Source organism: Stenella coeruleoalba, assembly GCF_951394435.1.
Source record: "Stenella coeruleoalba genome assembly, chromosome: 4".
Classification (NCBI taxonomy): Eukaryota; Metazoa; Chordata; class Mammalia; order Artiodactyla; family Delphinidae; genus Stenella; species Stenella coeruleoalba.
Genome location: NC_137149.1, coordinates 32,648,397 through 32,675,642, shown reverse-complemented (window position 1 = coordinate 32,675,642; position 27,246 = coordinate 32,648,397). Strand labels below are relative to the sequence as shown.

The following is a 27,246-nucleotide window of genomic DNA, read 5'->3' as shown; positions in this document are numbered from 1 at the left end:
CTGCTGAAAAGTCAGTGGTAGTTTTATGGGAGTTCCCTTGTATATAACTTATTGTTTTTCCGTTGCTGCTTTTAATATCTTGTATGTAACTTGTTGCTTTTTCCTTGCTGCTTTTAATATTCTTTATCTTTAATTTTTGCCATTTTGATTACAGTGTGTCTTGGTATCATCCTCTTTGGGTTGATCCTGCTTGCAAGTCTATGTGCTTTCTGGACCTGGATGTCTGTTTCCTTTCCAAGGTTAGGGAAGTTTCCAGCTATTATGTCTTTAAATATGTTCTCTGCCACTTTCTTTCTCTCATCCCCTGGGACCCCTGTAATGCAAATGTTAGTATGCTTGATGTTGTCTCAGATATCTCTTAAACTGTCCTCAGTTGTTTATGTTTTTCTTTTTCTTTTTTCTGTTCAGCCTAAGTAATTTCCACTACTGTTTCTTCCAGTTCGCTGATCCATTCTAATCTGCAGTTGATTCCTTCTAGTGTATTTTTTATTTTACTTACTTTTTCACATCTGTTTGGTTCTTTATATTTGTTAAAAACTTCTAAGTTCTATCTCTTATCCAATGTTTTTACAAACTTTTAAAATATTTTTACAATATAATTACCTTGAACTCTTTATCAGGTCAATTGCTTATCTCCACTTAGATCTTCTTCTGGAGTTTTATGTTGTTCCTTCGTTTGGAGCATATCTCTTTGTCCTCTCATTTTGCCTAATTTGCTACTTTTATTTCTACACATTTGGCAAGTCGGTTACGTTTCCAAACCGTGGAGAAGTGGCTTTTTGTAGGATACATCCTGCATCTCGCAGCAGCACACTCTCCTCAGGTCACCAGAGCTTTATTCTCTAGAGGTGCCCCCTGTGTGAGCTGCATGGGTCCTTCTTTTGTGGCAGGCTGACTAATGTTAGTGTATGGTAGGTGTGGCTGACCTCCTGGTCCAGTTGGTTGCTAAGTTCTGTCTTGTGCAGAGGCTGCTGGCAAGGTCGCAAGGTGACTGGCTATAGATCCCCAAGGTGTCCCAAGGCTAGTGTTAGCCCACTGTTGGGCAGAGCCAGGTTCTGGGGTGGATATTTGCAGAGCCAGGGATCCTGGATCTAGTGTCGACCTGCTAGTGGGTGGGGCTGGGGCCCAGGGCTAGTGCCAGCCCACTGGTGTGTGGAGCTCGGTCAATGGGTTGCTGGCTGCAGAGCATTGGGGGTCCTGGTGCTAGTGTTGGTGCACTGGTGTATGGGGCCATGTCCTGGGCCCCCTGGTGGACAAGGCTGGGTCCTAAGGCAGCTGTGGGTTCAGGGGGTCTTAAGGCAGCTGGCTTGCTCATAAGTGGGGCTGTGTCCCCACCTGGCTAGTTACTCGATCTGAGGCCTCCCAGTTACTGATACAGACGGGCTCTTGGGTGGGGCCAGGTCCTGGTGCTAATAAGCTAGAGGGAGGATTCCAGAATGTTACTTGCCAGCACCTGTGTCCTCATGGTAGAATAAACTCCCCAAAATGTCTGTCACCAGCATCCGTGTCTCCAGTGTAAACTCTGATTGTCTCCTGCCTCTCCGAGAGGCTCTTAAGGATCAACAAGTGGGTCTGACCCAGGCTCCTTTCAAATTACTGGTTTTACCCTGGGTCCTGAAGAGTGAGGGATTTGAGTGTGCCCTTTAAGAGTGGGGTCTGTATTTCCAATAGCCCTCTGGGTGTCCAGAAAGTAAGTCTTGCTGTCCTTCAAAGTCAGACGTTCTGAGGGCTTACCTTTCTGGTACAGGAGCTCCAGGCTGGGGAGCCTGATGTGGAGCTTGGACCCCTTGCTTCTTGGGGAGAAACTCTGCAGTTGTAATTATACTCCCATCTGTGAGTCTTCCACCCGGGTGTATACCACATCTCTGCCCCTCCTACCTGTCTCATTGTGGTTCCTATAGTATGCACATAGGGACGCATATATCTTTTCAAAGTATAGTTTTGTCTGAATATATGGCCATGGGCGGGATTGCTGGATCAAATGGCAATTCAGTTTTTAGTGTTTTGAGGAACTTCCATACTGTTTTCCGTAGTGGCTGCACCAATTTACATTCCCACCGGCAGTGTAGGAGGGTTCCCTTTTCTCCACACCCCCTCCAGTCCTTCTTATTTGTGGAATTTTTAATGATGGCCATTCTGACCAACGTGAGATGGTACCTCATTGTAGTTTTGATTTGCAGTTCTCTAATTATCAGTGATGATGAGCATCTTTTCGTGTGCTTGTTGGCCATCTGTATGTCTTCCTTGTAGAAATGTCTGTTTAGGTCTTCTGCCCATTTTTCGATTGGGTTGTTTGTTTTGTTGTTATTGAGTTGTATGTACTGTATGTATATTTTGGAAATTAAGCCCGTATTGGTTGCATCGCTTGCAAATATTTTCTCCCAGTCTGTAGGTTGTCTTTTCATTTTGTTTATGGTTTCCTTTGCTGTGCAAAAGCTTATAAGTCTAATTGGGTCCCATTTGTTTATTTTTGCTTTTATTTCTGTTGTCTTGGGAGACTGACCTAAGAAAACGTGGGTATGGTTATGTCAGATAATGTTTTGTCTATGTTCTCTTCTAGGAGTTTTATGGTGTCATATCTTATATTTAAGTCTTTAAGCCATTTTGAGTTTATTTTTGTGTATGATGTGAAGGAGTGTGCTAACTTCATTGATTTGCATGTGGCTGTCCACCTTTCCCAATACCACTTGCTGAAGAAAATGTTTTTTCTCTATTTTATATTCTTGCCTCCTTTGTCGAAGATTAACTGTCCATAGGTGTGTGGGTTTACTTCTGTGCTCTCTATTCTGCTCCATTAATCCACATGTCTGTTTTTGTGCCAGTACCATGCTGTTTTGTTTACTATAGCTTTGTAGTATTGTCTGGGAGAGAGTTATGCCTCCTGCTTTTTCCTTTTTCCTCAGGATTGCTTTGGCAATTCTTGGTCTTTTATGGGTCCATATAAATTTTAGAATTATTTTTTCTAGTTCTGTGAAAAATGTCATGGGTAATTTATTAGGGATTACACTAAATATGTAGATTGCTTTGGGTTGGGTGGCCATTTTAAGAATATTAATGCTTCCAATCCAAGAGCATGGAATATCTTTCCATTTCTTTGAATCATCTTTAATTTCCTTTATTAATGTTTTGTAGTTCTCAGCATATGTCTTTCACCTCCTTGGTGAGGTTTATTCCTAAGCAGTTTTTTTGGATGTTATTTTAAAAGGGATTGTTTACATTCCCTTTCTGAGATTTCATTGTTAGTGTAAAGAAATGCAACTGATTTCTGTAGGTTATCTTATATCCTACTACCTTGCTAAATTCATTTTTCATTTCTAGTTTTTGTGTGGAGTCTTATTGTTTTCTGCATATGGTATCATGTCATCTGCATATAATGACAGTTTTACCTCTTCCCTGCTGATTTGAATACCTTTTATTTCTTTTTCTTGTCTGATTGCTGTGGCTAGGACTTTCAATACTATGTTGAATAGAAGTGGTGAGAGTGGGCATCCTTGTTCCAGATTTTAGCAGGAAGGCTTTCAGCTTTTCACTGTTGAGTATTATATTGGCTGTGGGTTTGTCATAAACAGCTTTTATTATGTTAAGGTATGTCCCCTCTATACCCACTTTTGTAAGGGTTTTTATTATGAATTGTTGAATTTTATCAAATGCTTTTTCTGCATCTATTGAGAGAGCATGTGGTTTTTGTCTTTTCTTTTGTTGATGTGGTGTATCACACCAATTGATTTGCATATTGCGAACCATCCTTGTGACCCTGGGACGAGTCCAGCTTGGTCATGGTGTATGACCTTTTTTATGTGCTGTTGGTTTTGTTTCGCTAATATTTTGTTGAGAATTTTTGACTCTATGTTCATCAAAGATATTGGCCTGTAATTTTCTTTTTTGGTAGTATCTTTGTCTGGTTTTGGTATCAGGGTGATGGTTGCTTCATAGAATGTCTTTGGGAGTGTTTCTTCCTCTTCAGTCTTTTGGAAGGATTTGAGGAGGATTGGTATAATTTCTTCTTTGTATGTTTGGTAGAATTCATCTGTGAAGCTATCTGGTCCTGGACTTTTATTTGTAGGGAGTTTTTTTTTTTTTTTTTAATGAAAGATTCTGTTTCACTTCTAGTAATTGGTCTGTTCAAGTTATCTATTTCTTCTTTACTCAGTTTTGGTGGGCTGTATGTTTCTAGAAACTTGTCCATTTCTTCTAGGTTGTCGAGTTTGTTGGCATATAATTGTTCATAGTATTCTCTTATGGTTTTTTGTACTCCTGCATTATCAGTTGTGATTTCTCCTCTTTCATTCCTTATTTTGTTTATTTGGGTCTTCTCTCTTTTCTTCTTGGTGAGTGTGGACACAGGTTTGTCAATTTTTTTTTTTTTGCGGTACGTAGGCCTCTCACTGTTGTGGCCTCTCCCATTGCGGAGCACAGGCTCCGGACGTGCAGGCCCAGCGGCCATGACTCACGGGCGCAGCCTCTCTGCGGCATGTGGGATCTTCCCGGACCGGGGCACGAACCCGTGTCCCCTGCATCGGCAGGCAGACTCTCAACCACTGCGCCACCAGGGAAGCCCAGGTTTGTCAATTTTTATAGCCATTACTTTTAACTCTTTATCTGGTAAATTGCTTATCTCCATTTCATTTATTTATTTGTTTTTTCTGAGATTTTGTCTTGTTCTTTTGTTTGGAAGGTATTCCTTTGTCTCCTCATTTTGCCTAACTCTCTGTGCTTGATTCTATGCATTAGGCATATCAGCTATATATCCTGATCTTGAAAGGGTGGCCGTATGTAGAAGGTGTCCTTTGGGACCCAGAGGCACAATATCCCTTGGTCATCAAATCCAGGTGCCTCAGGGGTATCCCTTGCATGGGCTGTGTGCACCCTTCTGTTGCGGTTGGGCCACAATTGCTGTGGGTGTGCTGGTGGGTTGGGTTGGCACCCAGGTCAGCTGGTTGTAAGACCTGGCCTGAACTGCTGTGGATGCCTTGCGGGGGGGGGGGTCTGGTCCCAGGCTGGCTGTGTACAAGGCTTTGTTGTGACTGCTGTGGGTATACTGGCAGCTGGGGCTGGCTCTTTGAGTGACTGGCTGCAAGGCCCAGCCGTGATTGTTGTGGGTGCACTGGTGTATGGGGTTGGGCTTCTGGAATGGGAACCACTTTGAAGGTACATTGGTGCCAGCCAGGTCTGCTCACTGTGTGGGGTGGGATGGGAGCCATTTGAGGTGGGCATGTTGGACAGGGAAGATCCTCAGGGAAACATTGTCAGGGTGGGGCACCTGTTATTAGCCAGATTAATGGAGAATGACAGAAATGGTGCCTGCCAGCACTGGGCCAGCTGGGTGGAAGGAGAGTAAACATAGATGGTACCTCCTAGCACTTCTGTCCCTGGAGAAAATTCCACCAGATCCCTGCCTCTTTTGCATATGCCCTAAAATTAGTCAATAAATCTCTGTCTTATATGTAGCATGTGCGTTTTAAGCTGCTGTCTTTGTGCTAGCACTTACAGTGAGTTTGCATGAGCCCTTCAAGGATGGTGTCTTTGTTTCCCACAGCCCTCCAGCTCTCCCAGATATAAGCCATGCTGGTTTCAAAGCCAGATGTTATGGGGGCTCACCTTCCTGGTTTAGGTCCACTGGACTGAGGAGCTGATGTGGGGCTTAGACCCTGTGCTCCTCAGAGGCAACCTCTGCAGCTGTCATATCCCTCCTGCTTGTGGGTTGCACACTTGAGGTCTACGTCCCTGCCCCTCCTATCCATCTTGATGGTGCCTTTTCTTTATATCCTTAGTTGTAGAAAATCTGTTCTGTTAATGTTCAGGTTGTTCTCAGAGATAGTTGTTCTATGTATAGTTGTAATTTTGGTGTGTCTGTTGGAGGAGGTGAGCTCAGGGTCTTTCTACTCTGCTGTATTGATCCAGAACCTCTTTTAACATTTCTTTTTTTTTTTTAATAAATTTATTTATTTTAATTATTTATTTTTGGCTGTGTTGTGTCTTTGTTGCTGTGCATGGGCTTTCTCTTGTTGCGGTGAGTGGGGGCTACTCTTCATTGCAATGTGCAGCCTTCTCATTGCAGTGGCTTTTCTCGTTGTGGAGTATGGGCTCTAGGTGTGCGGGCTTCAGTAGTTGTGGCACGGGGGCTCAGTAGTTGTGACTCACGGGCTCTAGAGCACAGGCTCAGTAGTTGTGGTGCACAGGCTTAGTTGCTCCGCGGCATGTGGGATCTTCCCGGACCAGGGCTCGAACCAGTGTCCCCTGCATTGGCAGGCGGATTCTTAACCACTGCGCCACCAGAGAAGCCCTTTTAACATTCCTTGAATCCCTTCTCTTCTCATCAGTCTTACTAACAATGTCTCGTTGATTAGAGCGATCTCCTCAGTGACCTTACTGCTCCTAAGTTTTGACTCCTTGATTCATGTGGCACACAGTCATCAGATTGATCTAGTTAAAATGCAGGTATGGCCATGTATTTCCCTTTTTGAAATTGCTCAGTGATGTATCATCTGCCGGCTAACGTTCCATTGCTTCACATTCTGTGTTTTTTCATGAGCTTGTCCTTGTCTTAACTCTCCAACCTCAGATCTTAACAACGATTATACCAAAATTTATGCTCAACAACAGCAAATTGTTTGCAGTATGACTTTGCTCAAAACTCCCCTGTTATTCTCAGTGGTCACCAACTCCAGTAAACCTTCCTGTGGCCACTGCCAATCAGCAAAGTGATGTTGTTCTCTTGTTTCATGAGAGTATGCCGTTTCTGCATTGTTTTACTATCATATATGATAGTTGAGTATCATGTCTTCCTCACCCACCAGATTGTGAGATGTTTTAGGCTAGGGATGCTTTGGTCAGTTTATACCCCAGCATCTAGTACAGTGTCTGACACAGAGTAAGCACTTAATGAAGTGGGTCTTATAGAATGGGGAGGATTTTAGTGAAAGCAGCCTTTCCCCTTTCTGTATTGTATTAGCAAGACAGGATGATGTGCCCTGGAATGGATTAGAGGATAAACATTTTTCCTTTGTTCCTAAAAACCAAGGGATACATTCTCTAAAAATAGCTTTAAACCATTGAAGGATAGTCAGAGAGACTGTCATAGTCTAACTTATATTAGAGAATCAGACAGAAATCAGTAAGAATTCTCTTACAATATTGTGATTTATATCATGTTTAATGTGATATTGTTAATTAATTAATTGTTAACGTATAGTGGCTGACAGTCAACTTCACAAAAAAACCATTTCTGGCTTTCTTACATTTGATTTTCTTAGTTCTCCTTAGTCCCTTTCCTAGGGTAACATCTAGGGGGAATAGAAAGTAAAAAAGTGACTTCATTTGCTAATTGTGATTGGTTCTATTCCAAGTGTCTACTTTGGTGGTGAATGTTGAAATTATTTGATTGAACTGGTAGTTAAAATTATTTGTGGGTTTTAAATATCTGAGATATTCCTTCTTTCAGTTACATGATGGGCAGATGTGTCTTTGGGTGTCATATGGCCTGAACCCATATAATATCAGAGGCTATTTTTTTTTTCAGAGGCTATTTTTTTAAGAAAACAAACATAAAATTAAGAATATAAAATTAAGTACACAAACTTCAGAAGGATAAATGCCAGTGAGGAGTTCTATAACTTAAGATTCATTATCTTCATGGTAAATCTGTACATGCTAGAATTAAAGTAGAAATATCAGAGTATTATTCACTTTTGCTATTTCTTGTTTTCATTTCAGTGCTCCCTTCAGACTTGTCTTAGAGGTATCCTGGTGTGAAGACAGCTGAGCTTAGACAACATAAGTGACATCAGTGGATAGGGATTCTAGTTAATAACTAGAATAAAAGTGAACTCATTCTCCCTTAAATCAAGAAATTCTAGCTCTCAATTCCTGTACAGCATCTATGATCAGGAATGCTGCTTGCTGATTCCAGAATCTACATCTTTCACATCATGCCAAATAATACCGTATCAAGGCCATATTACTTGTCTCCATTTCCCACAAGTGTGTAAAGTAACCAAAAAGTTTTGGTACTATCCTGTGACATTCTTGAAGTCACGTCAGCTGGGTCAGTCACTGCAAAGCTGGTATAATCCATTATTCTAGGATGTGTTCAGCACCTAAACTAATACAGAAAATACCCCAGACATAAAAGAACTCTGCATCTCATCACATTTGCTTGTCCCAATGAACACATCTTTGAATATAGACTTTTTTTTTCTATTTCTTTATTTTATTTATTTATTCATTTGGTTGTGTTGGGTCTTCTTTGCTGCATGTGGGCTTTCTCTAGTTGCGGCGAGCGGGGCCACTCTTCACTGCGGTGCATGGGCTTCTCATCGCGGTGGCTTCTCTTGTTGTGGGGAACGGGCTCCATTTGCGCGGGCTCCAGTAGCTGCAGCATGCAGGCTCAGCTGCTCCACGGCATGTGGGATCTTCCCGGACCAGGGCCCGAACCCGTGTCCTCTGTCTGCATTGGCAGGCGGACTCCCAACCACTGTACCACCAGGGAAGCCCTAGAATTTTGTTTTAGAACAGTTCTGGAGATAGTACAGAGAGTTCCCATATACCCTGAGCCAAATTCTTCCTATTATTCACATTAATAGTATTCACATTGGCCTGGTACGTGTATTACTATTAATGAAGCAATACTAACACAGTATTAGCTAAAGTCCATGCTTTATTTGGATTTGCTTAGTTTTTGCATAATGTCCTTTTTTTAGTTCTAGGATTACAGCCAGGATAGCACATTACGTTAACTTGTAATTTCTCGCTAGGCTCCTCTTGGCTGTGACAGTTTCTTAGACTTTCTTTGTTTTTGACGATCTTCACAGTTTTGAGGAGTACTGATCAGGTATTTTGTAGGATGCCCCTCTACTGGAACTTGTCTGATGTTTTTTCTCATGATTAAACAGTATTTATGTGTTTGAGGGAGAAAGACTACAAGAATAAAATGTTATTCTCATCACATCATATTAAGGGTATATGCTGTCAACCTGATTTATCATTACTGATGTTGAATTTCATCACCTGGCTGATGTGTGGGTCAAGCTTCTCCTCTGTAAAGTACTTATTTTTTCTCGCCCTTTCCATCCTATATTCATTGGAAGGAAGTCACTATGTACAACCTATACTTAAGGAATGAGGAGTTATATTTCCCCCCATTAAGGGGGGTAGTATTTGCATAAGTACTTCATAATTTTTCTGCATGGATCAATTTCTCTTATCCCCTATATATTTATTTATTCATTCATTTATATAAATATGGAGCTATGAATATTTATTTTATATTTTGGGTAATTTTCTAACACTATGTTACTCAAATTGTTCCAGCTTTAGCCACTGAGATCTCTTTCATTTGGCACCTGTGCTTCTTTGATATACCCTCATCAATGTGAGTTTCTCCCTCCCTCCTTCTTTCTTTCATCTTTTAGTCTTTCTCTGTCTTTCTGTCTCTCTTTTCCAGACACATCTTGTATATTTCTGGCCTCAGTCCTAGGATCAGCCATCTATCCAAGGAGCCCTGGTTTCTTTTATTGGAGAATGGTGTTAGAATCCAAAATCTGGATCTGAATCCAAAATCTGGATCTGTGCATTCTCTTTGCCTGTGAGGAATCATTTCTTTTAGGCCCTGTCATCTGACATACCAAAGAAATATATATGTATCTTAACAGGTCTCTATACACAGACCTATAGATATTTCTGTATGTAATCATCTGCATCTGCATGACCCTAAACATGGCTTTTTTTTTTTTAAACATGGCTTCTTATTGATGTCTTCAATTCCAGTGCATTACACATGGATCATTCGAGGCTCTTCACCTTGCTTAGCTGTAAATTCCTACTCCAACAGTGAGAAACCTGGCTGTTACCATCCACCATCCATTTACCTAATTGTTCAATTCCAGTACACATGTATAATAGTGTCAGACTTGTTAACACGTACTCCTATGGAAAACAACTTAATAACTAGGATATACTACTTATGTGCAGTTCATTTTGCCATAAGTTTTACAAATTCCATGCATTTCCAGTTACTTAGGCACGTGCAAATACCCTAACCCTTTCAGTGAGTTCTTTTTTCCCCATATATTTGTAATAAACTAGATCTTCCTTTCATAGCTTCATTTCTCTTTGGGATTCCATTACTTCCTAAATTATTATTATTATTTTATTTTTTGCGGTACGCAGGCCTCTCACTGTTGTGGCCTCTCCCATTGCGGAGCACAGGCTCCGGACGCGCAGGCTCAGCGGCCATGGCTCACGGGCCCAGCCGCTCCGTGGCATTTGGGATCTTCCCGGACCAGGGCACGAACCCGTGTCCCCTGCATCGGCAGGTGGACTCTCAACCACTGCGCCACCAGGGAAGCCTCCCTAAATTATTTTTTATTTGCATACATTAAGGTTCACTTTTTGTGCTGTAAAGTTCTTTTCATTTTGATGCATAATGTCATGTGTCAATGATAGTATCATTCAGAATAGTTTTACCACCACCAATAAGCACATTTTAATAACATTATCTTGTTTTTGGTTGCACGAAATCATTCTATAACCATATTTATGTACTTCGACTAAGGTTCTGTGAGCCTGGAAGAAAGAAATCTTGGCAATAATTTAAAAAAACCAAATAGAAAGAACTCCTATACACATCCAAAATACAATTGCTTCAACATTAGTGGTCTGAATTCACAAAATAAATAATTTTCACTTCGAAAGTTGTGTTTCCATCTCTTCGTGTAAAACTTCCTCATTTTTCTTTGTAAATTGTGAGCTCCAGGGAGCATTTTTTTGACCACCCTCATATCCAACATGCCCAGAAGGCCAGAAAACCAAAATGGAAACAAATGTACATCGTGTACAAGTTCAAGTTGTTTCTTTACCTTGTAAAAACATACCCAGGTTGGTGCAATACAAATATTGTACAGTGCTCAGCAATTTTTTTCTAATTTTGGAAACAATGGACTAAATATATCTACTGCAACTTTTTTTTTTTAATAATAATAGATCTCAACAAATGGAGAAGTGGAGATGTCACAGTGAGACCCAGTCGCTGGTTTATGCTTTACTTATATTAATTGATTTAATAGTCATAATAATTGACTTAATATTCCTAACAACCATATGATGTGGGTGCTACTTCTATTCTCATCTTATAGATAGGGAAACTGAGGAGCAGAGGTTAAGTAAATTGCTCAAAGTCACGCTGATATTTGTTTACTCAAGTAAGCAATGGACATGACTACTAGAAACTCAAGTGATTCTCTTATCCTTTCACCAGAGAAATAGTACCCTGGAATTATTTTCTGGAGTAAGAAATGTCTCAGCTTTTGTCTCAAGTAAGACTGTAATGATATGAGAGAATATTTGGGGCAAACAGCATGGCTCCATTGGAATATTGACAGTGTCCTTTGTTTGCCAGATGTGGTTATGGTCTGGAGAAGATTGCACAACATCTGTCGGACAAAACTTTATCTGAGAGAGTGGAACCGGAGAATGGATATATACTAATAACCAGATATCCGGCTTCCCAGAGAATTATACTTCATTGCACAGGAAAGACAAGCAGCTGGCTTTTGCATTGTGCAATGTGCTTATACTGCACTCCAAAACAACCACAAAGACCACAGCATTAGATTATGACAGCTCTTGAAATTTAACTGTCTCTACTAATAAACATCAATTTTTAACAACCAAGTGTTTTTTTTAAAATGTGCTTGTAATAAACAAGTGTGAACATTAATGTATGTGCTGTGGATCAGTGTAAGCTTCATAGTGTATATATAATCCAACCACCAAGCAAGGGGTGTTCCTAAGATTCATTCTGCAAAATGAGTGAAATTTAAATATGAAGAAGAGCATTAGAGAAAGGAGAGTTGCAGTATATGTGGTAAAAACAGTAGAAACCAATGTAAAAGTAGAAGTTCCAACCAGGTAATGATGTTCAGAGAAATCCAGAAATGAGAAGACTCTTAAAATAGTCCTAAAATGCCTTTCTTAAACTTGGCTAGTCACATTGGTGGCTTGGATTTTTATCAAGTATGAATTACGTCAACATACTTTTCTTCCTCTAATTTTATTTTTATCTTTATCATTTTCTTCTACCCTCCCATTGTAAGGGAAGAAATGTATAGAATAATACCATCACCTGAGAAGGTTCCCTCCTGTCCCCTCCTAGTCAATTGCCCAAAAAAAAAAAAAAACAAAAAAACTGTACATTGAGTTCTTATGCCTCTGGGTCTGCTCCTATGGGCCTTTCTTAGACATCTCCTTCTGCTAGGTGAATTCCTAACCATCTTTTAGGGGTCTATCCCCAATATCATCTTTTCTATAAATAGTATTTCCCCTTTCCTAGCTTTGGGAAGGAGTCCTTCCTTTTTTGTGTGCTCATAAAATTTTGTTACCATTAGCATTTTCACCTGGGAAACTGCTAGAAATGCAAATTTGCAGACCTCCAATAAGACCTACTGAATCAGAAACTGTGGGGATGCGACCCAACAATGTATGTTTTTTTAACAAGTTGTTTGTGATCCACACTCAGCTTTAGGAACCACTACTTTAGAGCTCTGTGACTTTGCAAAAGTAGTTTAATTTCTCTAAGCCTCTATTTCATTATCTGTATAAATGGGAATATCATCACCTCTTCATAGTTATAGATATGAGATACTGTATTAGGTAAAGAGTAGATGGAAAAAATATTATTATGTTATTTATTATTAGTTTGTCGTTGAGATTTTTAGGCTGTTTGCCAAAACATGTAGTTCAAGAATCCTTGATAAAAAAAAAAAAGAGTCCTTGATAATGGGTGAGTGATTTTGTAATGTTTTCTAAATACACAAAGTATCACACCATAAAAGGAAAAGAATGATAAATTGAACTTCTGTATAGCAGAAACTCCATAAATCAATAGACAAAAAAATTAACATGCTACCGGTCATATTTCATTAGAGTAAGTTTTGTGTCCCTTGGAGTAAAAGTCTGTGTGTCTCTTAGAAAAAAGTTAGTGTCCGTTAAAGGACCAGTGCTTAGTGTAGAACCTAGTGCATGGTAGATAATCTATAAATATCTTTTGAATGAACAAATAGATAAAAAAATAGGAACACATGAATTATTTGCTGTTTCTGAGCTGGATTCTATTTATCACAGAGTCTTAAAAATTATTTAGTGCCTTTTGAAAATTCATGAAAAAGCACCATTTCTTTGGTAGTTGCTACCATTTCCACCTCTATGCTTAAATGCCAAAACGTGCCGCATATCCTATCCTTTTTCTATTCCAACTCCCTCATGGCACTTTGGGATTTCCTAAAGGGAGCCATAGGAGTTTGCTCTAATTTGACCACCTTTAAGGTAGCTGACATAAGGCAGTGCCCAAATGGAGGTGATAAGTTGAGATCTGAGATGCAGGTATCACTGCTCCTTTTCTTCTTCCTGTTTTAACTTTCTAAATGTCTGATAACCACAGAATACTGGGAATATAATTCAACATTATGAATGTCTACCAGCTTGTGTTGTCTGCTTCTCCTTGTTTTGGCTAAACTAGTACTCCTAGTTAGATACTTGTGTATTACTGTTTCAGCTAAAATGATAATAGACAATTGAAAGCTATATGAGGAGAGTACTTATTATCTGGTTTTTCTAACAAGGAGGGTTATCTAGGGCCTTCAATTTGTGTTGGGAATTTGGGGATGGGGTCCTTTCCTTGAGCTTTAGAGTTCTGTTTGCAAAAAGCTTCTGTTACATTTTTGGTTTTTTTTCCCTCTGGCGACCGATTATCGTTATAAAGACAAAGACTGTAACATAAGAGGATAGGGAAGAGAAGATTAACCCTAACTAGGGAGATTGAGATAAACTTTTCAGAGGAGGAGTTTTTTGTTGTTGTTGTTGATTCCTAAGTATAGGTAGCTCTTCAACCAACAGAGATAAGAGGAAACTAAAATTGAGCAGAGGAAAGTGTGAGGAAAGTCATGGAGATAGGAGAGAGCGAGGTGTGCTAAGGAATGGTGAATAACGTAGTGGTAGGAACGAGACAGGTGTGCTAGGTGATCAGGTTGGAAAATGGGCTCCTGTCAGATTGAAGAAGGCCTTCCTTACACATTTACAAACGTGAGCTCCATATGCAGTAAGGAGTCACCAAAGAACCGACCATAGGAGTCCTGAAAGTCAAAGAAAGGAGCTTTTGTTTCTAACAGTTTTTCGACATCAGTTCATGCTAAACTTTTTAAATTTTTATTATTTTTTCATCTTTATTGGAGTTTAATTGCTTTACACTGTTGTGTTAGTTCCTGCTGTACAACAACGTGAATCAGCTATATGTATACACATATCCCCATATCTCCTCCCTCTTGCGTCTCCCTCCCTCTCACCCTCCCTCTCCCACCCCTCTAGGCGGTCACAAAGCACCGAGCTGATCTCCCTGTGCTATGCAGCTGCTTCCCACTAGCCAAACCGTTTTACATTTGGTAGTGTATATATGTCAAGGCTATTCTCTCATTTCGCAGATGTAGAGAATGGACTTGAGGACACAGTGGGGGAAGGGGAAGCTGGGATGAAGTGAGAGAGTGGCATGCTAAACTTCTGTTCTTATGTCTCGGAGATAGCCTGTTGTAGCCTTGAATGAACTCTTTTAACATGAAGTGGTTTGGATGGGTTTCTGCTCCTTGCCAAAACAAACAAATAAACAAAAATATTTCACTTAGGATACTGTGATGATTAATTTTATGTATCAGCTATGTTGGCCTGAGGGATACCTAGATATCTGGTAGAACATTATTTCTGGGTGTGTCTGTGAGGGGGTTTAGGGAAGAGATTAGCATCTGAATCAGCAGACTGAGTAAAGAAAACCTACCCTCACCAATGGGGTGGGCATCATTCAACTCATTCAGTGACCTCAATAGAACAAAAAAGGAGAGGAAGGGCAAATTCTCTCTCTTCTTGAGCTGGAGCATCTGTCTTCTCCTATTCTGCAATATTGGAGCTCCAGGTTCTCGGGCCTTCAGACTTGGACCAGGACTTACATTATGAGCTCGGCAGATCATGGGCCATCTTAGCCTCCGTAATGGCATGAGCCAATTCCTATAATAGATCTCCTCTTTACATATATCTGTATATATCCTGTCAGTTCTGTTTCTCTGGAGAATCCCGCCTGATATGCGTATGAGATGGTCCGTTTTCCTGTAACAGCTCATATTCTCTAGTTTCGTTACTGTTAAAAGCATATTGATCAAGCACACTGACTCTGGAGTCAGAATGCCAGTGTTCAAATCCTGACCTACTACTTACCTTGAATAAGTCACTTAGCTTCTCTGTGCCTCAGTTTCCTCATTTGTAGATGAAGTTTTAATAATTCTTCCCTCCTAGGGTTGTTGTGAAACTTTTAAAATGTGTTGTATATTAAGATATTAGAAAAATGCCCAGTACATAGAAACTTTTGATAAATGTTAGCTATTACAATTTAAGGCTACCGAAAGAAACCTTTATTTCAAGAGAAATTATTCTGGAAAAATATTTGTAAAATAAGAGATTGTTCTCTTTTCCTTTTAACTTGTAGTGAATCAGATGACTATTATATTTTGGACTAAGGCAATGTGGTAAAAGACATTCCCATGATAGAAAGAAAAGGATGGTGTGCTGGGCATAAGAAGCAAGGGGGTTGAGAGATGTGAGTGTGAACGAGAGTGTTTCAGAGACAACTTTTTTTCCCAAGGAGGAAACAAGCCCCATATGAAGTGTTTTGAAATGTGCAGATGTTAGATCGTGTTTTTATTATGTAATCATACTGTCTTGAAGCTAGAATAAATTGGTTTGGTTGCTTATCTGTTTGTAAAAGAATCTAAACAATATCACCTCTGAACTACGTTCAGGTGTGTCCAAAGAACATCAGTCTGTGAAAATTCTAAGACTGGTTCTATGGTATGTGACATTTGGAAAATGAGGGAAAGACCTTCAGGATTTACCAACTGACCTTCCAAAAGTACCTCCTGACCACTTTGCATCTTAAAACTGTTCGAAGATTCCTTTCTTTTTGGCGTAACCCATGCAACATTCTATGCTGCTTCAATTGTCAGTCTTTCCTTCTCATTGTAAAAGAAAGAGCAATTGGTTTAGGTGCCTTGCAAATAAAAAAATAATTCAATTGGTACGTTTTGGCTTAGTTTTTATATGGATTCTTCAGTTCTAGTTTTTCAGTCCTTTCACATATTTGCCAAATCATCCCCACCCCATTAATGCAACCACGATTTCTGGTATTTTTTTTATCATAGCAGTGATTTTTGACAACCATGGGTCATAGCGTTCTGAGACATCCTGGACCAATTAATGATGTCTGAGTTTGATTTTAGCCATCTTTGCATGTGTACGGAGACTACTTTTTCTGTCTTCAGTACAGCCATTTTTCTTGACTGCTAAAAGGTTGCTTTGCTTTTGCTTTATTACTATTATTACTTTGTTGTTTTTGTTGTTGTTGAAAGGTCACTCACAGGTGGTTAATACAAAAATATGAGATGATACGCAACAAAGGAAGCAAAGATCTAATTCATCTAATATATTCCCACTCACGGCGGATAGAAAAGCACATGGTATAACCCTGATATTTATGGCGTGGTCATGTAAACTAAATGTTAACAAAATCTATAAAACAAGATACCTGTACTCATAGATGAGTTGCTCCAGAAGATAATTTAAAACAAAATCTTTGTGTTTTTCATTTATTATGAAGTAATTTGTACCATTTCCACAGATTATTTTAGTTGTTTTCACATGGGTACATGCCTATTGGATTTGAATGGAATCACAGAGGAAAGAGAATATAGTTGAGTTATTGTAAGCTTTTCAAGTAGTTTATTGCCAGTATTAAAATTTTTGGAGATAGCATTCCAAAGAACACCAGCAGAATCTGTTCACTTTAAATATGTATCTTCTATGGGACTCCTTGTTATTATGAATCCTGCCTTATCTTTATACCCCTCTCAGTGTCTGCCACACTGTATATTCTCAGTATATGTAAAATAATTCTGCTTTTAAAGTATAGATCTGGGTTAAAGATAAGGAATTAAGTCAGCAGTTTGAAAAATTCCTCTCTATATCTCTCTGCATTTTATCTGCTAGAGTGAATACAACAGATAATCATGAAGCAAAAAATTGTAAGATAGAAAATAAAGCCAGTGAGTGGACAGAGATAAGATGTGCTTTACATGCGAAAAATGCTGGGTTGTTTTTTATTTTCTTTAACATGTTTAGATGTAAAATTTTATAATTTGCTTTCTTTGAGAAGTCGTGTGTCAATCAGATATATTCAGAAAGAACATATTATTTGATCTGAGAACTGGGTGACCTAAATAAAATAATAACAACTCATAGTTCATCTTTTCAGAAAAATTATTTAACTATTTCCATATTAATTGCAGCGTCAGTAAATTCCATATATATATATATATACACATATATATATACACAAATGTAATATTTGACTACGTAGCTACATTATAGCTTTATTTCAGCTTACTTTTACTTTCAGAATGAATTTAACCCAATTATCTATGCCTTAATTTTCTATAACACAGTACTAATAATCCCTCTTCATAAAATGATCCTAAGCCCGTACAATATTGAAAAACAGTTTTTGGGTTATGGAAAAACTTTCAATTAACACAGCTACAGTGTAAAATTTATCTTATTGCCTTCTAATTCATTGGATATAAAGGAATAGGGATGATACATATAACAGCCCCTGATAAAGTACCTCGCTTAACTGACCCCTGTTCTTCAGATGTTTTAGATAAGCATTCATTCAGTATACAGACCTGGTCTCTTAATAAATATTTTAAGTCAATTTTATAGGGGTATAATTTATATTCAATAAAATATCTCTATATTAAGTGTACAGTTTGATAAGTTTGACACATGTGTACCATAATCAAGACACAGAAAATTTCCATCATCATCAAAAGTTCCTTAGGGCTTCTACATCAGTACTACCCCAGCCCCCTCCTGGCCTAGACAACCACTGATACGCTTCCTTCCTGTCACTATAGATTAGGTTTGCCTTTTCTAGACTTTTATATAAATGGAATGATAAAGTATGTATTCTTTTGGGTTTAGCTACTTTCACTTAGCGCATTGATTTTGAGTGTCATTCATGTTGTGCATATCAGTAGATTGCTCCTCCTCATTGCTGAGTAGTATTCCATTGTATGGGGGACCTGACAAGACCAAGAGAATGATACAGCAAGAACCTGGATGTCTTGTCATATTTTTCACAGCTAAAGCTATCAGAATATGAAAGGATTTTTGAATGAGGGAGAACAGTTTGTGTGTGTGCAGAACCCTGGGAATAGCATGGACAGACCTAGGGAGACCCAGGCTGCCACTGACACCCTCACAGGGGGCCTGTGACTGTTGGATTTTACCACACTTTCTGAATCCATTCACCATTCACAAGTTCGTAGACACTTGTATTATTTCCAGGTTTTGTCTATTATGAACTCAACTGAACCTTCATGTGCAGTGTCTTTGTGTGGCTATATGTTTACATTGCTCTTGGGGAAATATTTAAGGATGCAGTTGAGGGATTGTATGGTAAGTGCATGCTTTACTTTTTAAGACATTGCAAAACTGTTTTCCATAGAATTTGTGTCATTTTACAATCCTGCCGGCAATTTATGCAAGTTCCAGTTGCTCCACATTCTCATCAACATTTGCTATTATCAATCTTCTAAATTTTAGTCTTATTGTACTTTTCAATTGGCATTTCCCTTATGAGCATGATGATGGTATCTCTTATATGCCTGTTTGTCATTTGTATATAGTCATTTGTGAAGTTTCTGTTCCAATCCTTTGCCCATTTTTCATTTGTTGCTTAATTTTTTTTTAACATCTTTATTGGAGTATAATTGCTTTACAATGGTGTGTTAGTTTCTGCTTTATAACAAAGTGAATCAGTTATACATATACATATGTTCCATATCTCTTCTCTCTTGTGTCTCCCTCCCTCCCACCCTCCCTCAAAGATGAAGTAAATTGATACTTTGGCATCATTCACATTTGTCTTCTCTCTCTCTCAGATATATATACATATGTATGTGTATGTATACACACACACACACACCTTACACATATTTATGTATATTATGTATTTTTGGACAGGAAGTCATTCATGAGAGTACTGATGTTGGACTCAGGATACATATATTCTGACTCTAAACTGGTAACATATTGTATGCACAATATATTATAGCTCCTTCCATTTTTTTCTTGATTTCTAGAACTTTCTTCAAGCCCAAAATAACCTTGACCTTTCTCACTACAGATGGTTGTACTTAGGGACACTGGCAGTGAACTTGGGGATACTGGTTTCAAATGTCACCTCTGTAGAGGAAAGGAGGAAGGTTCCAAAAGAAGAATGAGGGGCCTACAGTCTTTTAAAACTTGAACAATTGACATATCATGACAAATCCTTCCAGATGTTTTTAATTTCTAAAAATACATGGGTTGGTACCACAAAGATATTTATTTATTTACATATTTATTGGAGTATAATTGCTTTACAATGATGTGTTAGTTTCTGCTTTATAACAAAGTGAATTAGTTATACATATACATATGTTCCCATATCTCTTCCCTCTTGCGTCTCCCTCCCTCCCTTCCACCTCCCTAGCCCACCCCTCTAGGTGGTCACAAAGCACCGAGCTGATCTCCCTGTGCTATGCAGCTGCTTCCCACTAGCTATCTATTTTACGTTTGGTAGTGTATATATGTCCATGCCACTCTCTCACTTTGTCACAGCTTACCCTTCCCTCTCCCCATATCCTCAAGTCCATTCTCTAGTAGGTCTGTGTCTTTATTCCTGTCTTACCTCTACGTTCTTCATGACATTTTTTTTTTCTTAAACTCCAAATGTATGTGTTAGCATATGGTATTTGTTTTTCTCTTTCTGACTTCAATCTGTATGACAGACTCTAGGTCCATCCACCTCATTACAAATAGCTCACTTTCGTTTCTTTTTATGGCTGAGTAATATTCCCTTGTATATATGTGCCACATCTTCTTTATCTATTCAACCGATGATGGACACTTAGGTTGTTTCCATCTCCTGGCTATTGTTAATAGAGCTGCAATGAACATTTTGGTACATGACTCTTTTTGAATTATGGTTTTCTCAGGGTATATGCCCAGTAGTGGGATTGCTGGGTCATAAGGTAGTTCTATTTGTAGATTTTTAAGGAACCTCCATACGTTTCTGCATAGTGGCTGTACCAATTCACATTCCCACCAGCAGTGCAAGAGTGTTCCTTTTTCTCCACACCCTCTCCAGCATTTATGGTTTCTAGATTTTTTGATGATGGCCATTCTGGCTGGTGTGAGATGATATCTCATTGTAGTTTTGATTTGCATTTCTCTAATGATTAATGATGTTGAGCATTCTTTCATGTGTTTGTTGGCAATCTGTATATCTTCTTTGGAGAAATGTCTATTTAGGTCTTCTGCCCATTTTTGGATTGGGTTGTTTGTTTTTTTTGTTATTGAGCTGCATGAGCTGCTTGTAAATTTTGGAGATTAATCCTTTGTCAGTTGCTTCATTTGCAAATATTTTCTCCCATTCTGAGGGTTGTCTTTTGGTCTTGTTTATGGTTTCCTTTGCTGTGCAAAAGCTTTGAAGTTTCATTAGGTCCCATTTGTTTATTTTTGTTTTTATTTCCATTTCTCTAGGAGGTGGGTCAAAAAGGATCTTGCTGTGATTTATGTCATAGAGTGTTCTGTCTGTGTTTTCCTCTAAGAGTTTGATAGTTTTCTGGCCTTACATTTAGGTCTTTAATCCATTTTGAGCTTACTTTTGTGTATGGTGTTAGGGAGTGATCGAATCTCATACTTTTACTTGTACCTGTCCAGTTTTCCCAGCACCACTTATTGAAGAGGCTGTTCTTTCTCCACTGTACGTTCCTGCCTCCTTTATCAAAGATTAGGTGACCATATGTGCATGGGTTTATCTCTGGGCTTTCTATCCTGTTCCATTGATCTATCTTTCTGTTTTTGTGCCAGTACCATACTGTCTTGATTACTGTAGCTTTGTAGTATAGTCTGAAGTCAGGTAGCCTGATTCCTCCAACTCCGTTTTTCCTTCTCAAGATTGCTTTGGCTATTCGGGGTCTTTTGTGTTTCCATACAAATTGTGAAATTTTTTGTTCTAGTTCTGTGAAAAATGCCAGTGGTAGTTTGATAGGGATTGCATTGAATCTGTAGATTGCTTTTGGTAGTATAGTCATTTTCACAATGTTGATTCTTCCAATCCAGGAACACGGTATATCTCTCCGTCTATTTGTATCATCTTTAATTTCTTTCATCAATGTCTTATAATTTTCTGCATACAGGTCTTTTGTCTCCTTAGGTAGGTTTATTCCTCGATATTTTATTCTTTTTGTTGCAGTGGTAAATGGGAGTGTTTTCTTGATTTCACTTTCAGATTTTTCATCATTAGTGTATAGGAATGCCAGAGATTTCTGTGCATTAATTTTGTATCCTGCAACTTTACCAAATTCATTGATTAGCTCTAGTAGTTTTCTGGTACCAAGCATCTTTAGGATTCTCTATGTATTATCATGTCATCTGCAAACAGTGACAGCTTTACTTCTTCTTTTCTGATTTGGATTCCATTTATTTCCTTTTCTTCGCTGATTGCTGTGGCTAAAACATCCAAAACTATGTTGAATAAGAGTGGTGAGAGTGGGCAACCTTGTCTTGTTCCTGATCTTAGTGGAAATGCTTTCAGTTTTTCACCATTGAGGACGATGTTGGCTGTGGGTTTGTCATATATGGCCTTTATTATGTTGAGGAAAGGTCCCTCTCTGCCTGCTTTCTGCCGGGTTTATATCATAAATGGGTGTTGAATTTTGTCGAAAGCTTTCTCTGCATCTGTTGAGATGATCATATGGTTTTTCTCCTTCAGTTTGTTAATATGGTGTATCACATTGATTGATTTGTATATATAGAAGAATCCTTGCATTCCTGGAATAACCCCACTTGATCATGGTGTATGATCCTTTTAATGTGCTGTTCGATTCTGTTTGCTAGTATTTTGTTGAGGATTTTTGCGTCTATGTTCATCAGTGATATTGGCCTGTAGTTTTCTTTCTTTGTGACATCCTTGTCTGGCTTTGGTATCAGGGTGATGGTGGCCTCGTAGAATGAGTTTGGGAGTGTTCCTCCCTCTGCTATATTTTGGAAGAGTTTGAGAAGGATAGGTCTTAGGTTTTCTCTAAATGTTTGAGAGAATTCGCATGTGAAGCCATCTGGTCCTGGGCTTTTGTTTGTTGGAAGATTTTTAATCACAGTTTCAATTTCAGTGCTTGTGATTGGTCTGTTCATATTTTCTGTTTCTTCCTGATTCAGTCTTGGCATGTTGTGCATTTCTGAGAATTTGTCCATTCCAGGTTGTCCATTTTATTGGCATAGATTTGCTTGTAGTAACCTCTCATGATCTTTTTTTTGCGGTACGCGGGCCTCTCACTGTTGTGGCCTCTCCCGTTGCAGAGCACAGGCTCCAGACGCGCAGGCTCAGTGGCCATTGCTCACGGGCCCAGCCGCTCTGCAGCATGTGGGATCTTCCCGGACCGGGGCACGAACCCGTGTCTCCTGCATCGGCAGGCAGACTCTCAACCATTGTGCCACCAGGGAAGCCCTCTCTTGATCCTTTGTATTTCTGCAGTGTGAGTTGTTACTTCTCCTTTTTCATTTCTAATTCTATTGATTTGAGTCTTCTCCCTTTCTTTCTTGATGAGTCTGGCTAATGGTTTATCAATTTTGTTTATCTTCTCCAAGAACCAGCTTTTAGTTTTATTGATCTTTGCTATGGTTTCCTTCATTTCTTTTTCATTTATTTCTGATCTGATTTTCATGATTTCTTTCCTTCTTCTGACTTTGGGGTTTTTTGTTCTTCTTTCTCTGATTGCTTTAGGTGCAAGGTTAGGTTGTTTATTCAAGGTGTTTCCTGTTTCTTAAGTTAGGATTTTATTGCTATAAACTTCCCTCTTAGAACTGCTTTTACTGCATCCCATAGGTTTTGGGTCGTCGTGTCTCCATTGTTATTTGTTTCTAGGTATTTTTTGATTTCCTCTTTGACTTCTTCAGTGATCACTTCGTTATTAAGTAGTGTATTGTTTAGACTCCATGTGTTTTTATTTTTTACAGGTCTTTTCCTGTAATTGATATCTAGTCTCATAGCATTGTGGTTGGAAAAGATACTTGATATGATTTCAGTTTTCTTAAATTTACCAAGGCTTGATTTGTGACCCACGATATAATCTATCCTGGAGAATGTTCCATGAGCACTAGAGAAAAATGTGTATTCTGTTGTTTTGGGATGGAATGTCCTATAAATATCAATTAAGTCCATCTTGTTTAATGTATCATTTAAAGCTTGTGTTTCCTTATTTATTTTCATTTTGGATGATCTGTCCATTGGTGAAAGTGGGGTATTAAAGTCCCCTACTCTGAATGTGTTATTGTCGGGTTCCCCTTTTATGGCTGTTAGTATTTGCCTTATGTATTGAGGTGCTCCTATGTTGGGTGCATAAATATTTACAATTGTTACATCTTCTTCTTGGATCGACCCCTTGATCATTATGTAGTGTCCTTCTTTGTCTCTTGTAATAGTATTTATTTTAAAGTCCATTTTGTCTGATATGAGAATTGCTACTCCAGCTTTCTTTTGGTTTCCATTTGCATGGAATATCTTTTTCCATCCCCTTACTTTCAGTCTGTATGTGTCTCTAGGTCTGAAGTGGGTCTCTTGTAGATAGCATATATATGGGTCTTGTTTTTGTATCCATTCAGCCAATCTGTGTCTTTTGGTGGGAGCATTTAGTCCATTTACATTTAAGGTAATTATCGATATGTATGTTCCTATTGCCATTTTCTTAATTGTTTTGGGTTCGTTATTGTATGTCTTTTCCTTCTCTTGTGTTTCTTGCCTAGAGAAGTTCCTTTAGCATTTTTGTAAAGCTGGTTTGGTGGTGCTGAACTCTCTCAGTTTTTGCTTGTCTGTAAAGGTTTTAATTTTTCCATCAAATCTGAATGAGATCCTTGCTGGGTAGAGTAATCTTGGTTGTAGGTTTTTCTCCTTCATCACTTTAAATATGTCCTGCCATTCCCTTCTGGCTTGCAGATTTTCTTCTGAAAGATCAGCTGTTAACCTTATGGGGATTCCCTTCTGTGTTATTTGTTGTTTTTCCCTTGTTTCTTTTAATATGTTTTCTTTGTATTTAAGATTTGACAGTTTGATTAATTTGTTCATTATGTGTTTCTCCTTGGATTTATCCTGTATGGGACTCTCTGTGTTTCCTGGACTTGATTAACTATTTCCTTTCCCATATTAGGGAAGTTTTCAAGTATAATCTCTTCAAATATTTTCTTAGTCCCTTTCTTTTTCTCTTCTTCCTCTGGGACCCCTATAATTCGAATGTTGGTGCGTTTAATGTTGTCCCAGAGGTCTCTGAGACTGTCGTCAGTTCTTTTCATTCTTTCTTTATTCTGCTCTGCAGTAGTTATTTCCACTACTTTATCTTCCAGGTCACTTATCCGTTCTTCTGCCTCAGTTACTCTGCTACTGATCCCTTCAAGAGTATTTTTCATTTCATTTATTGTGTTGTTCATTGTTGCTTGTTTCATCTTTAGTTCTTCTAGGTCCTTGTTAAATGTTTCTTGAATTTTCTCTATTCTCTTTCCAAGATGTTGGATCATCTTTACTATCATTATTCTGAATTCTTTTTCAGGTAGACTGCCTATTTCCTCTTCATTTGTTAGGCCTGGTGGGTTTTTATCTTGCTCATTCATCTGCTGTGTGTTTTTCTGTCTTCTCATTTTGCCTATCTTACTGTGTTTGGGATCTTGTTTTTGCATGCTTCATGTTCGTAGTTCCTGTTGTTTTTGGTGTCTGTCCCCAGTGGCTAAAGTTGGTTCAGTGGGATGTGTAGGCTTCCTGGTGGAGGGGACTAGTGCCTGTGTTCTGGTGGATGAGGCTGGATCTTGTCTTTCTGGCGGGCAGGTCCACGTCTTGTGGTGTATTTTGGGGTGTCTGTGGACTTATTATGATTTTAGGCAGCCTCTCTGCTAATGGGTGGGGTTGTGTTCCTGTCTTGCTAGTTGTTTGGTATAGGTTGTCCAGCACTGTAGCTTGCTGGTCGTTGAGTGAAGCTGGGTGTTGCTGTTGAGATGGAGATCTCTGGGAGATTTTCGCCGTTTGATATCACATGGAACTGCGAGGTCTGTTGTGGACCAGTATCCTGAAGTTGGCTCTCCCACCTCAGAGGCACAGCACTGACTCCTGGCTACAGCACCAAGAGCCTTTCATCCACACTGCTCAGAATAAAAGGGAGAAAAGGTAGAAAGAAAGAAAGAGAATAAAAGAGAATAAAATAAAGTAAGGTAAAATAAAATAAATTTATTAAAAGAAAAATATAATTATTAAGAAAAAAATTTTTTAAAAAGTAAAAAAAAAAAGAAAACGGATGGATAGACCTCTAGGACAAGTGGTGAAAGCAAAGCTATACAGACAAAATCTCACACAGAAGCATACACATACACACTCACAAAAAAAGGAAAAGGGGAAAAAATAATAAAATCTTGCTCTCAACGTCCACCTCCTCAATTTGGGATGACTCGTTGTCCATTCAGGTATTCCACAGATGCAGGGTACATCAAGTTGATTGTGGAGATTTAGTCCACTGCTCCTGAGGCTGCTGGGAGAGATTTCCCTTTCTCTTCTTTGTTTGCACAGCTCCTGGGGTTCAGCTTTGGATTTGGCCCCGCCTCTGCGTGTAGGTCGCCGGATGGCGTCATTCTTCGCTCAGACAGGACGGGGTTAAAGGAGCCGCTGATTCGGGGGCTCTGGGGTTAAAGGAGCCGCTGATTCAGGGGCTCTGGCTCACTCAGGCGGGGCGGAGGTAGAGGTACGGATGCAGGGCAAGCCTGCGGCGGCAGAGGCCAGCGTGACATTGCACCAGCCTGAGGTGTGCCATGCGTTCTCCCGTGGGAGGTGTCCCTGGATCCCGGGACCCTGGCAGTGGCGGGCTGCACAGGCCCCACGGAAGGAGGGTGTGGATAGTGACCTGTGCTCGCACACAGGCTTCTTGGTGGCAGCAGCAGCAGCCTTAGTGTCTCATGCCCGTCTCTGGGGTCCGCGCTGTTAGCCGCGGCTTGCGCCCGTTTCTGGAGCTCCTGTAAGCAGCGCTCTTAATCCCCTCTCCTCGTGCACCAGGAAGCAAAGAGGGAAGAAAATGTCTCTTGCCTCTTTGGCAGGTCCAGACTTTTTCCCGGACTCCCTCTGGCTAGCCGTGGTGCACTAACCCCTTCAGGCTGTGTTCATGCCGCCAACCCCAGTCCTCTCCCTCTGCTCCGACCGAAGCCCGAGCCTCAGCTCGCAGCCCCACCTGACCCGGCGGGTGAGCAGACAAGCCTCTCGGGCTGGTGAGTGCTGGTCGGCACCGATCCTCTGTGCGGGAATCTCTCCGTTTTGCCCTCTTCACCCCTGTTGCTGCGCTCTCCTCCGTGGCCCCGAAGCTACCCCCCTCCGCCACCTGCAGTCTTCGCCCACGAAGGCCCTTCTAGTGTGTGGAAACCTTTCCTCCTTCACGGCTCCCTCCCACTGATGCGGGTCCTGTCCCTATTCTTTTGTCTCTGTTTATTCTTTTTTCATGTGCCGTACCCAGGTACATGGGGAGTTTCTTGCCTTTTGGGAGGTCTGAGGTCTTCTGCCAGCATTCAGTAGGTGTTCTGTAGGAGTTGTTCCACGTGTGGATGTATTCCTGATGTATCTGTGGGGAGGAAGGTGATCTCCGTGTCTTACTCTTCCGCCATCTTCCCCCTCTCGTCCTACAGTACTTTTGATAAGATGCTGCCTCTGGTTCCTTTGATGAGTCCCATGGTTTTGCTTATCATGAACAGCACAATCTTTCTTCCTTTTTGTGTAAGATATAAAACACAATGTTGGAAGATATTCCTCTATTTTATATAGGCCAGCACAGTGTTGGCACTGTGGGCTGCATGGATGCCACTATTCACTATTCCTTCTTCTCCTTGTATACAGTACGGCCTGCAGGTAACAAATTATGGTCTAAAAAATACAACTCCATAGGGAGACCATCTGTACCGCCCTCTGATTGGTCTTTCTCAGCTGCAGCTGCACTTGTACATATAATCTCACAGTGGGGCTGAAGGAGGCTCTTGAGCTCGGAAGCGTTCATTGCTGTTCTCCATGGGGAGTTCTTTGACATAATTTGGCTGCCT

At 39.8% G+C, this 27,246-nt stretch overlaps 1 long non-coding RNA gene across 3 annotated transcripts in view; it reads left to right on the top strand.

Annotated features, from left to right (window-relative positions):
• The window catches only part of LOC307185304, a 269,333-nt gene that overhangs the window by 33,289 nt on the left and 208,798 nt on the right, over nucleotides 1-27,246 (top strand). The window lies entirely within an intron of this gene.